Here is a 12,040-nt window from a genome sequence, read left to right on the forward strand (position 1 = left end):
GGATATCCGAGGTGACAATGGGATGTTTTGTTGATCCACTTGATGTATGTTTTGGTTATCAACTTGTGGATTCCCGTGGTGACATTGGGGTAATCTATGCATAGGGGTTAATGCATGTTTTCATATTTCTTTCTCCGGTAGAAATCTCGGGATGCTCTTGAAGTTCTTTGTGTTGGATTGAATATTATGAATCTGAGATTGTGTGATGCATATCGTATAATTGACCCAGGATACTTGTGGTGACATTGGAGTATCTAGGTGACATTAGAGTTTGATTGATGTGTCTCATATGGTGTTATTTTACTATGAACTCTAGGGTTGTTTGTGACACTTATAGGAATTGCTCAATGGATTGATCGGAAAGAATAACTTTGAGGTGGTTTCGTACCCTACAAGCAATTTCATCTTATGTTCTCCGTGATAGGAACTTTGGAGCGATTCTTCGTTGCATGTTGAGGGATTGTTATATATCTAATTATGTTATCATTGTTGAGAGAAATTGCACTAGTGAAAGTATGAACCTAGGACTTGTTTCCAAGCATTGCAATACCGTTTTTGCTCACTTTTATTACTAGTTACCTTGCTGATTTTTATATTTTCAGATTACAAAAACCCATATCTATTATCCATATTACGCTTGTATCACCATCTCTTCGCTGAACTAGTGCGCCTATACAATTTGCCATTGTATTGGGTGTGTTGGGGACACAAGAGACTCTTAGTTATTTGGTTGCAGGGTTGTTTGAGAGAGACCATCTTCATCCTACGCCTCCCACGGATTGATAAACCTTAGGTCATTCACTTGAGGGAAATTTGCTACTGTCCTACAAAACTCTGCGCTTGGAGGCCCAACACGAGTCTACAAGAAGAAGGTTGCATAGTAGACATCAAGCTCTTTTCTAGCGCCGTTGCTGGGGAGGTGAGTGCTTGAAGGTATATCTTTAGATCTTACAATTGAATCTTTTAGTTTCTTGTTTTATCACTAGTTTAGTCTATAAAAGAAAACTAAAAAATGGAATTGAGGTTGCCTCATATGGTTCATCTTTTAATGTCTTTCGCGAAAATGATGGAAATGAAAATTGTGCTCAAGTGTTAGAAGAAGAAGTCTATGAAATGTTTGGCATAAAATCTTTGAATGATGAGCATGATTGCAATGTTGTTAGTATGCTTGCTATGAATATTCATGATGTTAATGATATGCAAATCCACAAGCTTGGGGATGCTATGTTTAATGAAAATGATATTTTTAGTCCTGGAAGTTTTGATGAAAATATTTATTATGATGATAGAATGCCCCCTATTTATGATGATTATGTTGATGAAAGTGGATTCGGAGAGGTCATTACTTTATTTAGTGATGTATCCACTAATTCGGAAGAGGTTCCAATTGATTATGAGAACAAAGTTGCTATATATGATGATTATTGTGATGACATGTATGCCATAAAGAATAATGATAACCATGAAACTTGTCATCTTGATTTTAATTTTCAATTGGATTATGCCTCACATGGTAGTTATTTTGTTGAGTTTGCTCCCACTCCTATTCATGAGAATAAATTTGCTTATTTGGAGAGTAATAAAATTTCTATGATCGTGGATCATGAAAAGAATGCTTTATGTGATAGTTATATTGTTGAATTCAATCATGATGCTACTGAAAATTATTATGAGGGAGGAATATATGCTTGTAGGAATTGCAATAAAATCAAGTTTCCTATCTATGTGTTGAAAATCTTGAAGTTATGCTTGTTTTGTCTTCCTATGCTAGTTGATTCTTGTTCCTATAATTTTTTTGCTGAAATAATCCCTATGCATAGGACGTCGGTTAGACTTAAATGTGTTAGTCATATGCTTCATGATGTGTAACGCCCCGGATTCGATGCGCCAGGTGTCCGCCAGTTATTCGTCGTCATTTCCATGTCTTGGCTTGCGTGTTGCATTGTATCATGTCATCATGTGCATTTTATTTTGCATACGTATTCGTCTCATGCATCCGAGCATTTTCCCCATTGTCCGTTTTGGAATCCGGCACTCCTATGCCCTCCAGCGTCCTCCTTCATCTCTCGTTATGAGCGGGTGTTAAACGTTCTCGGAATGGACCGAGTCTTGCCAAGCGGCCTTGGTATAGCACCGGTAGACCGCCTGTCAAGTTTCGTGCCATTTGGAGGTCATTTGATACTCCATTGGTTAACCGGGTAACCGTAAAAGCCCCTCTATCTTTGTGGCCCAACACCTTTCCAAAGTGGACCAAAACCCATCTAACTCCCCTCCATGCTCTCGGTCGTTCGATCACGATCGTGTGGGCAAAAACCGTGCTCCATTTGGACTCTCCTAGCTCCCAGAAACTATAAATATGCCCTCCCCCGAAAATCCCGCAGTCCAACCCTAGCCCCGCTCCTCTCGCCCGCCGGACACGTCCAACCTGGGCCGGACATGTCCGCCGCTGCTCCCGCGCCAATCGGAGGCCACCACGTGGCGCGCCGCCGCCACCCTCCGCCGCCAGCCCGCGCGGCCCGCTGCAGGCCCGCGGGGCCCGGTCGCCGCCGCCGCCCGGCCCGCGCCCCCGCGTCCGAGCCCCGCTGCCGCCCGCCTCCGGCGCTGGCGAGCCGTCCCGCCGGCCGGCCGGACCTCGCCGCCCCACCGGCCGCCGTCTGCTGCCGCCCGCGGCGCCCGAGCCCGGGCCGCCTCGCCCCCACGCGCCGCCCGTCCTTGCCAGCGCCCCGCCTCCTTCCTCCGCCGATCTACGGCTGGCGCCTCGTCGCCGCCCCGCCGCCTCACCGCCATCCGTCGCCGCGGCTCCTCGCCGGCCGCCCCCGCGCCTCCTCTCGGCCGGCTCCGCCCAGCCCGCCACCGCGGGGCCCGTGCCGCCCTTCGCCGCCGCCGCGCCGGATCCGGCCCGGCCAGCTCGTCTCCGCCCGTCTCCGGCCATCCCCTTCCTTCTCCGGCTAGATTCTGGCAAGATCCGCCGCCACCTCGTCCGCGTTGACTTTTCCCTGAGGTGCTAATTTTGCCAAAGTCCCGAAATATTTTGCATTATCATGACATGTTCATCACATCATAACTCCATGCATACTGCTCCATTTTGTGTGTGTAATATGTCAAATTGTTCGCCTCAACGAGTGCTTCATTTCATTACATTGCAACCTGATGTTATTTTCTGCATAGTTTGAACTGTTATTATTTGCAATCTTGCCATGTGTGTTTGAGCATGTTCTAGTAGTTTCTGGAGATAGCTCAGTGTTCATTTTTTGTGATGCTTTACCTGTACATCATGCCCATGCCTTTTGTTTTCATGTTGGGGTGCTGTAGCATATTGTTTTGATGCTTGCAATATGCCTAGTTGCTGTTTTGGACAGCTAGTCCTTTAAACTTGTATATCGTGTAGGTGTGGAACCGTTGCTCCGTTTTGAGTGTGCTCTATATGAAACTTGCTTAGAATTGCATGTAGTTTCATATTATCATGTTGCATCCTTGTTTTGAGGTGTTTGCTTGATGTTTGTATGCATTTTGCATCAATGCCATGTTTAACTTGTTTTGCTCATATCTTCTAGGCCGTAGCTCCGAATTAAACAAACTTTATAAGTAACTTGACAAGAATCTCGTGTAGATCATCTTTGTGCACCTTAACTTGTTGTTCAACAACTTTAACATAAGGTTTATTCAGATCTGGACCAATTTCGAAACTTGCATATGAGGACTTACCGGAATTGTTATATGTTGTTCCCGGCCTCATTTAAACTTGCCTTGATGTGTTGCTCTTGTTTGCATCATCCCTTGCCATGAGTAGCCTCATCAAGATTTGCCATGCATCATGCTTGTTGTGCATCATGCCTTGTTCATGTGTGGTGTGTTTACTATGTTGGGTGCTTCTTCTCGATAGTTCCTGTTTCGTTGCGATCGTGAGGATTCGTTCGTCTACACTTAGTTCGTCTTCGTGGCTTCATCTTCTTCATGGACTCGTTCTTCTTGCTAGCGGGATTTCAGGCAAGATGACCGCTACCCTGGATCTCACTACTACCATTGCAATGCTAGTTGCTTCGTTCTATCGCTTTGCTGCGCTACCTATCAATTTCTCTTCAAGCCTCCCAGATTGCCATGAACCTTTAACCATTGACACCCTTCCTAGCAAACCATTGTTTGGCTATGTTACCGCTTTGCTCATCCCTCTTATAGCGTTGCTAGTTGCAGGTGAAGTTGAAGATTGCTCCATGGTGGACAGGATTTTGGTTGGGATATCACAATATCTCTTATTATATTAATGCATCTATATACTTGGTAAAGGGTGGAAGACTTGGCCTTATGCCTGGTGTTTTGTTCCACCCTTGCCGCCCTAGTTTCCGTCATACCGGTGTTATGTTCCCGGATTTTGCGGTCCTTATGCGGGTGGGTGATTTATGGGACCGCCTTGACAGTTTGCTTTGAATAAAACTCCTCCAACAAGGCCCAACATTGGTTTTACCATTTGCCTCACTACCACCTACCTTTTCCCTTGGGAGTCGCCCTCTCGAGGGTCATCTTTCTTTTAGCCCCCCGGGCCAATGCTTGTCTAAGTGTTGGTCCAAACCGAGCGATGTCCGGCGCCCCCTGGGTAATCAGGGTCTATGCCAACCCGACGTCTTGCTCATCTGGTGTGCCCTAAGAACAAGATATGTGCAGCTCCTATTGGGATTTGTCGGCACAGCGGGAGGATTTGCTGGTCTTGTTTTACCATTGTCGAAATGTCTTGTAAACCGGGATTCCGAGTCTGATCGGGTCTTCCTGGGAGAAGGTATATCCTTCGTTGATCGCGAGAGCTTGTCATGGGCTAAGTTGGGACACCCCTGCAGGGTATAAACTTTCGAAAGCCGTGCCTGCGGTTATAGGCAGATGGGAATTTGTGAATGTCCGGTTGTAGATAACTTGACACCAGATCCGAATTAAAACGCATCAACCGCGTGTGTAGCCGTGATGGTCTCTTCTCGGCGGAGTCCGGGAAGTGAACACGGTTTTTGGGTTATGTTTGACGTAAGTAGGAGTTCAGGATCACTTCTTGATCATTGCTAGCTTCACGACCGTTCCATTTGCACTCTTCTCGCTCTCATTTGCGTGTGTTAGCCACCATATATGCTTAGTTGCTGCTGCAGCCTCACCACTTTACCCCTTCCTTTCCCTTTAAGCTTTGCTAGTCTTGATACCCATGGTAATGGGATTGCTGAGTCCTCATGGCTCACAGATTACTACAACAACAGTTGCAGGTACAGGTTATGCGATGATCATGACGCGAGAGCGATGTTTGCTTGTTTGGAGTTCTTCTTCTTCGGCTTCCTCTTCGATCAGGGGATAGGTTCCAGGTCGGCAGCCTGGGCTAGCAGGGTGGATGTCATTTGAGTTTCTGTTTGTGTTTCATCTGTAGTCGGATGATGCTCTTATGTATTATGATATTGTATTCGTGTGGCATTGTATGCCTCTTGTATGTATCCCCATCTATTATGTAATGTTGATGTAATGATATCCACCTTGCAAAAGCATTTCAATATGCAGTTCTATCCTTGGTGGGACCTTCGATTCTCTTTAGGATAGTATCGCATATTGGGCGTTACAAGTTGGTATCAGAGCGTCGACCGACATTAGGAGCCCCCTTGATTGATCATGTAGTTTGGCCGTTGTTGAGTCTAGAAAAAAAACTGTTTTCAGAGTCTAGTTATATCGGAGAGTAGGAATTCTTTTTACTCCTCATCCCCTTCGTCGCTCTGGTGAGGAATCTTGACGTAGGTGTTTTGAATTACTCCTTTTCCCTTTCAAATTTTTCTTTAGGATCACGTAGTTGTTTTTTTCCGATCGCTGGTTCTCTTCTCTTTTCATCCGGTGCATTTCTCGTCAAGTCGACTCGAGCCTCTGCATCGTTGCCAAGTTCAATCCTCAGTTGTTTTCTTTTCCCACCCGCCCACCCCTTTTCTTCTCGGAGCCAGAGTCCGTAATCGAGTATCCATCCTACTCGTGCGAAATTTTTGCTCTCTCTCCTCAATGATTTCAACCGGTGTTTTCTCTTCAAGATATTCGTCGATTTCCCCTTCCAAGATGATTTTATTTTACCGCCCTCCCACCCTTTTTTTCTTCCCGGAGTCTGACTCTCTCTCGACCATCAATTTCATTCGTGCGGAGTTCGTCAATTATTTCAACCGGTGAATTCTCGTCTTGTTCGTCATTCTTCATCTCTTTTCTTCTCCGGTGGATGCAATTCAAGTTTTTCGGGTTGATCATATTCTTTTCCTCGAAGTGTTCTCCATGCTCGTTTGCCTCTCGCCATTTTATCCTTCCGGAGTGCTCAAGACATCTCAAGAGATTCGTCTGTGTTCCAATTAATTCGAGGTTGTCACCTCATTCAAATATTTCAATTGTTCCGGTGCATCAACTATCTGTTCAACAATCCTTTCCAACGGTGTTATCTCTTCAGTGGGCCCTAACCCACATGTCTTTTTCCAGGATCTTACCTGACTCTTCTAATTATTCCCCAGAGTTATTCTCAATTCTTTTCAAGTGTGACGTAAGTATGAATTTCATCAGTCAGATGCTTTTCCAAGATCGATTTCAAATTGTTTCATTGTTGGCTCAACCTCTCTCGCTTTTCATTATTCCAGAGTTTCGCAACAATTTTTGGTGGTGTTTCTCGTCGTCATTTGAAGACCTAAGAAGAGTTTTTTCTCTAAATCTTGCCCATTCTCCCGAAGATTTGTGGTTCTAGCTTCTTGTTATCCTCGAGAATTATTCCATTTGTCAGATATTTTTTTCATCCATCCGGAGTATGTCAGGAGTTGTTTTTCCATTTCTTTTCACCGGAGGCCATCGTTCCAGAAGATTCTTCGTCCTCACATTTCAGCTACCGTTATCCAATTATCCCGGTGCTTAATTCAAGTGCTCTTTAATCTGCTCATGATCTCTTTGTCCTTTTGCATCTAAATCCCCTCAAGCATATTGGCTCTTCTAATCCTTCCCGGTGTTTCATTCTCTTTCGTCAGTCATTCCCGAATTCTAACGGTGGTTCTTTCAGATTCTTTTTCCTTGATTATCATTTTAATCCATTCGTTCTTTCAATCCTACCGATGGTTCATGAAGACTTTCTCAAGTTAGCGCTATATCTTCTCAATCCTTTTTCTAGAACAATAAGTAGTATGCAAAATCCATTGCTTGTCATCAATTTAATTTGATGAAGGATAAGCATACAATAAATCTTATTCTTATTTCATCCAAGCGAGTAATTCCTTCCTTCGGAGTTTGTTCTTGATGAATAAATTCTAGTTCCAGGTGTTTTCATCTTTCTTTTCCGGAGTTCAATTTCCTCGGCCATCTCGTCGGAAACCCCATCTAAATCAACGCAAGGCTCATCTTATTCTTTCTTCGTTCATTCTATCTCATCATTTTTTTGTAAATGGAGTTCTTCATAGTGGTTCTTCATGATTTAATTCATTCTTTCAAGAGTTCATCAAGATTTTGTTGGTGGAGTTCAAGTATCTTTTCTTCTTGCATCTCGAAGTGCAATTAATTCTCCGTTTTCTTCTGAAGTGGAGTTTTTTCTGTTTGTGGCCGGTTATCACCTTATGATCTTGAGAGGTTATCTATAAGTCCACAGAAAGCTTATTCTTTTCGTTGTTGATTTTCTCAACAACTCCGTTCAACCCTTCCTTCTGAGTTCTTTTCATTCAATGCTTTCAATTCTTCCGGAGGCATTGCGCTGTTTATCTAGTCAAGTGTCATTCCATCTTGTGAAGCTCGTGTTCTATTCCTCCATGTTTTAGTCGGAGTGCTGCCTAAATTCTTCCATTCTTATTTCCTTTCCTATCTTGTTCTAACCGGAGTGCTTTCAAAGTCTATCTCATTTCCATGAGCATTTGATTCTTATCATTCTCGTCGTTCCTCTCTTCTTCTCGAGTGCTCTCGGTTCTTTGCTTTTTTTCTTGAGTTCTTGTTTCACCTCATCCCTTTTCTCTCCCGTCTCGGTCCTAAGATCTCGGGACAAGATCTCTTGTTAGTGGAGGAGTGTTGTAACGCCCCGGATTCAATGTGCCAGGTGTCCACCAGTTATTCGCCGTCATTTCCATGTCTTGGCTTGCATGTTGCATTTTATCATGTCATCATGTGCATTTTATTTTGCATACGTGTTCGTCTCATGCATCCGAGCATTTTCCCCGTTGTCCGTTTTGGAATCCGGCACTCCTATGCCCTCCGGCGTCCTCCTTTGTCTCTCGTTGTGAGCGGGTGTTAAACATTCTCGGAATGGACCGAGTCTTGCCAAGCGGCCTTGGTATAGCACCGGTAGACCGCCTGTTAAGTTTCGTGCCATTTGGAGGTCGTTTGATACTCCATCGGTTAATCGGGTAACCGTAAAAGCCCCTCTATCTTTGTGGCCCAACACCTTTCCAAAGTGGCCCAAAACCCATCTAAATCCCCTCCATCCTCTCGGTCGTTCGATCACGATCGTGTGGGCGAAAACCGTGCTCAATTTGGACTCTCCTAGCTCCCGGAAACTATAAATATGCCCTCCCCCGAAAATCCCGCAGTCCAACCCTAGCCCCGCTCCTCTCGCCCGCCGGACACGTCCGACCTGGGCCGGACATGTCCGCCGCCGCTCCCCGCGCCAATCGGAGGCCGCCACGTGGCGTGCCGCCGCCACCCTCCGCCATCGGCCCGCGCGGCCCACTGCAGGCCCGAGGGGCCCGGTCACCGCCGCCTGGCCCGCGCCCCCGCGTCCGAGCCCCGCCGCCGCCCGCCTCCGGCGCCGGTGAGCCATCCCGCCGGCCGGCCGGACCTCGCCGCCCCGCCGGCCGCCGTCCGCTGCCGCCCGCGGCGCCCGAGCCCGGACCGCCTCGCCCCCGCGCGCCACCCGTCCTTGCCGGCGCCCCACCGCCTTCCTCCGCCGATCTACGGCCGGTGCCTCGTCGCCGCCCCGCCGCCTCACCGCCATCCGTCGCCGCGGCTCCTCGCCGGCCGCCCCCGCGCCTCCTCTCGGCCGGCTCTGCCCAGCCCGCTGCCGCGGGGCCCGCGCCGCCCTCCGCCGCTGCCGCGCCGGATCCGGCCGGGCCAGCTCGTCTCCGCCCGTCTCCGGCCATCCCCTTCCTTCTCCGGCCAGATTCCGGCAAGATCCGCCGCCACCTCGTCCGCGTTGACTTTTCCCCGAGGTACTAATTTTGCCTAAGTCCTGAAATATTTTGCATTATCATGCCATGTTCATCGCATCATAACTCCATGCATACTGCTCCGTTTTGTGCGTGTAATATGTCAAATTGTTCGCCTCAACGAGTGCTTCATTTCATTACATTGCAACCTGATGTTATTTTCTGCATAGTCTGAACTGTTATTATTTGCAATCTTGCCATGTGTGTTTGAGCATGTTCTAGTAGTTTCTGGAGATAGCTCAGTGTTCATGTTTTGTGATGCTTTACCTGTACATCATGCCCATGCCTTTTGTTTTCATGTTGGGGTGCTGTAGCATATTATTTTGATGCTTGCAATATGCCTAGTTGCTGTTTTGGACAGCTAGTCCTTTAAACTTGTATATCGTGTAGGTGTGGAACCGTTGCTCCGTTTTGTGTGTGCTCTATATGAAACTCGCTTAGAATTGCATGTAGTTTCATATTATCATGTTGCATCCTTGTTTTGAGGTGTTTGCTTGATGTTTGTATGCATTTTGCATCAATGCCATGTTTAACTTGTTTTGCTCATATCTTCTAGGCCGTAGCTCCGAATTAAACAAACTTTATATGTAAATTGACTAGAATCTCGTGTAGATCATCTTTGTGCATCTTAACTTGCTGTTCAACAACTTTAACATAAGGTTTATTAAGATCTGGACCAATTTCGAAACTTGCATATGAGGACTTACCGGAATTGTTATATGTTGTTCCCGGCCTCATTTAAACTTGCCTTGATGTGTTGCTCTTGTTTGCATCATCCCTCGCCATGAGTAGCCTCATCTAGATTTGCCATGCATCATGCTTGTTGTGCATCATGCCTTGTTCATGTGTGGTGTGTTAACCATGTTGTGTGCTTCTTCTCGATATTTCCCGTTTCGTTGCGATCGTGAGGATTCATTCGTCTACGCTTGGTTCGTCTTCGTGGCTTCATCATCTTCATGGACTCGTTCTTCTTGCTAGCGGGATTTCAGGCAAGATGACCGCTACCCTGGATCTCACTACTATCATTGCTATGCTAGTTGCTTCGTTCTATCGCTTTGCTGCGCTACCTATCAATTGCTCTTCAAGCCTCCCAGATTGCCATGAACCTCTAACCATTGACACCCTTCCTAGAAAACCGTTGTTTGGCTATGTTACCGCTTTGCTCAGCCCTCTTATAGCGTTGCTAGTTGTAGGTGAAGTTGAAGATTGCTCCATGGTGGACAGGATTTTGGTTGGGATATCACAATATCTCTTATTATATTAATGCATCTATATACTTGGTAAAGGGTGGAAGACTCGGCCTTATGCCTGGTGTTTTGTTCCACTCTTGCCGCCCTAGTTTCCGTCATACCGGTGTTATGTTCTCGGATTTTGCGTTCCTTACGCGGTTGGGTGATTTATGGGACCCCCTTGACAGTTTGCTTTGAATAAAACTCCTCCAGCAAGGCCCAACATTGGTTTTACCATTTGCCTCACCACCACCTACCTTTTCCCTTGGGAGTCGCCCTCTCGAGGGTCATCTTTATTTTAGCCCCCCGGGCCAATGCTTGTCTAAGTGTTGGTCCAAATCGAGCGATGTCCGGCGCCCCCTGGGCAATCAGGGTCTATGTCAACCCGACGTCTTGCTCATCCGGTGTGCCCTGAGAACGAGATATGTGCAGCTCCTATAGGGATTTGTCGGCACAGCGGGAGGCTTTGCTGGTCTTGTTTTACCATTGTCGAAATGTCTTGTAAACCGGGATTCCGAGTCTGATCGGGTCTTCCTGGGAGAAGGTATATCCTTCATTGATCGCGAGAGCTTATCATGGGCTAAGTTGGGACACCCCTGCAAGGTATAAACTTTCGAAAGCCGTGCCTACGGTTATAGGAAGATGGAAATTTGTTAATGTCCGATTGTAGATAACTTGACACCAGATCCGAATTAAAACGCATCAACCGCGTGTGTAGCCGTGATGGTCTCTTTTCGGCAGAGTCCGGGAAGTGAACACGGTTTTTGGGTTATGTTTGACGTAAGTAGGAGTTCAGGATCACTTCTTGATCGTTGCTAGCTTCACGACCGTTCCATTTGCTCTCTTCTCGCTCTTATTTGTGTATGTTAGCCACCATATATGCTTAGTCACTGCTGCAACCTCACCACTTTACCCCTTCCTTCCCTTTAAGCTTTGCTAGTCTTGATACCCCTGGTAATGGGATTGCTGAGTCCTTGTGGCTCACAGATTACTACAACAACAGTTGCAGCTACAGGTTATGCGATGATCATGACGCGAGAGCGATGTTTGCTTGTTTGGAGTCCTTCTTCTGCTTCTTCTTCGATCAGGGATAGGTTCCAGGTCGGCAGCCTGGGCTAGCAGGGTGGATGTCGTTTGAGTTTCTGTTTGTGTTTCATCTGTAGTCGGATGATGCTCTTATGTATTGTGATATTGTACTCGTGTGGCATTGTATGCCTCTTGTATGTATCCCCATCTATTATGTAATGTTGATGTAATGATATCCACCTTGCAAAAGCGTTTCAATATGCGGTTCTATCCTTGGTGGGACCTTTGAGTCTCTTTAGGATAGTATCGCATATTGGGCGTGACATGATGCCCCCTTCATGTTTCAATTCTTATCTTTTATGTGAGCATCATTGACATCATCATGCCTAGCTAAAAAGGCATTAAAGAAAAGCGCTTGTTGGGAGACAACCCAATGTTTAGACCTACTGTTTTTGTGTGTCCGCGTGATTATGATACTGTATTAATCATGTTTTATAGCTTTTGTCTCAATAAAGTGCCAAGTAAAGCCTTTGGAATAGTTAGGATGATAGTTGACTCGATTCTATGCGAAAATAGAAACTTTTGCGCTTAGTCCAGGAATTTTAAAAATTCACTGGAACGTGATTTTGGTCT

Source organism: Triticum aestivum, chromosome 4B (assembly GCF_018294505.1).
Source record: "Triticum aestivum cultivar Chinese Spring chromosome 4B, IWGSC CS RefSeq v2.1, whole genome shotgun sequence".
In the NCBI taxonomy this organism is placed as follows: Eukaryota; Viridiplantae; Streptophyta; class Magnoliopsida; order Poales; family Poaceae; genus Triticum; species Triticum aestivum.